Source organism: Phalaenopsis equestris, unplaced genomic scaffold (assembly GCF_001263595.1).
Source record: "Phalaenopsis equestris unplaced genomic scaffold, ASM126359v1 Scaffold000129, whole genome shotgun sequence".
NCBI classification, from domain to species: Eukaryota; Viridiplantae; Streptophyta; class Magnoliopsida; order Asparagales; family Orchidaceae; genus Phalaenopsis; species Phalaenopsis equestris.
Window position 1 is genome coordinate 329,250 of NW_018164571.1, and position 608 is coordinate 329,857.

The following is a 608-nucleotide window of genomic DNA, read 5'->3' on the forward strand; positions in this document are numbered from 1 at the left end:
CAGAGGAGAATTGAGTACCGAGTCTGAGGATTAGTAGATTTATATTACTACCTATATGTCTATCTATGTATTTTGATTTGAACTTTGTATTTGCTTTACTTTAGAATTATGCTTATAGATCTCTGTATAGTTGAGACTAGGCATAGGATGTTTTGTTTTCAGCGTTTTGAGTGTTGTGGCTTGGATTGCGACGCTTAATTAATGTATTGAGGTTGAGAAAAAACCAAATTTAGGTGTGTTATGTAACGTTATTGTACCCATTGGAATTTATATATAAATGTGATGTTTTGTGCTGTGAAAGTTTATATGTGCTAAGTACACCATTTAGTTATTTAAAATTATGTCTATAATGATTAAACGGATGTCGTTTAGGCTTGGAATTAATCGAAGTCGCAAAAATCCAAAATTTGGACAAAATCAATAGAGCCCGCCAGCCCCCCCGACGGCGCCGCCGACGACGGACTTTTCCTGAGACTTAGGATATTAATTCTATAAAGCTCGCTGACAGCGTCGAAGACCCTGCCGAAGATGAGATCTCGAAAAAACTCCTTTAACCGTGATTTTTACCAGTCAACTGCCCCTATTCATCATCCCCTTCCTCTAACAAA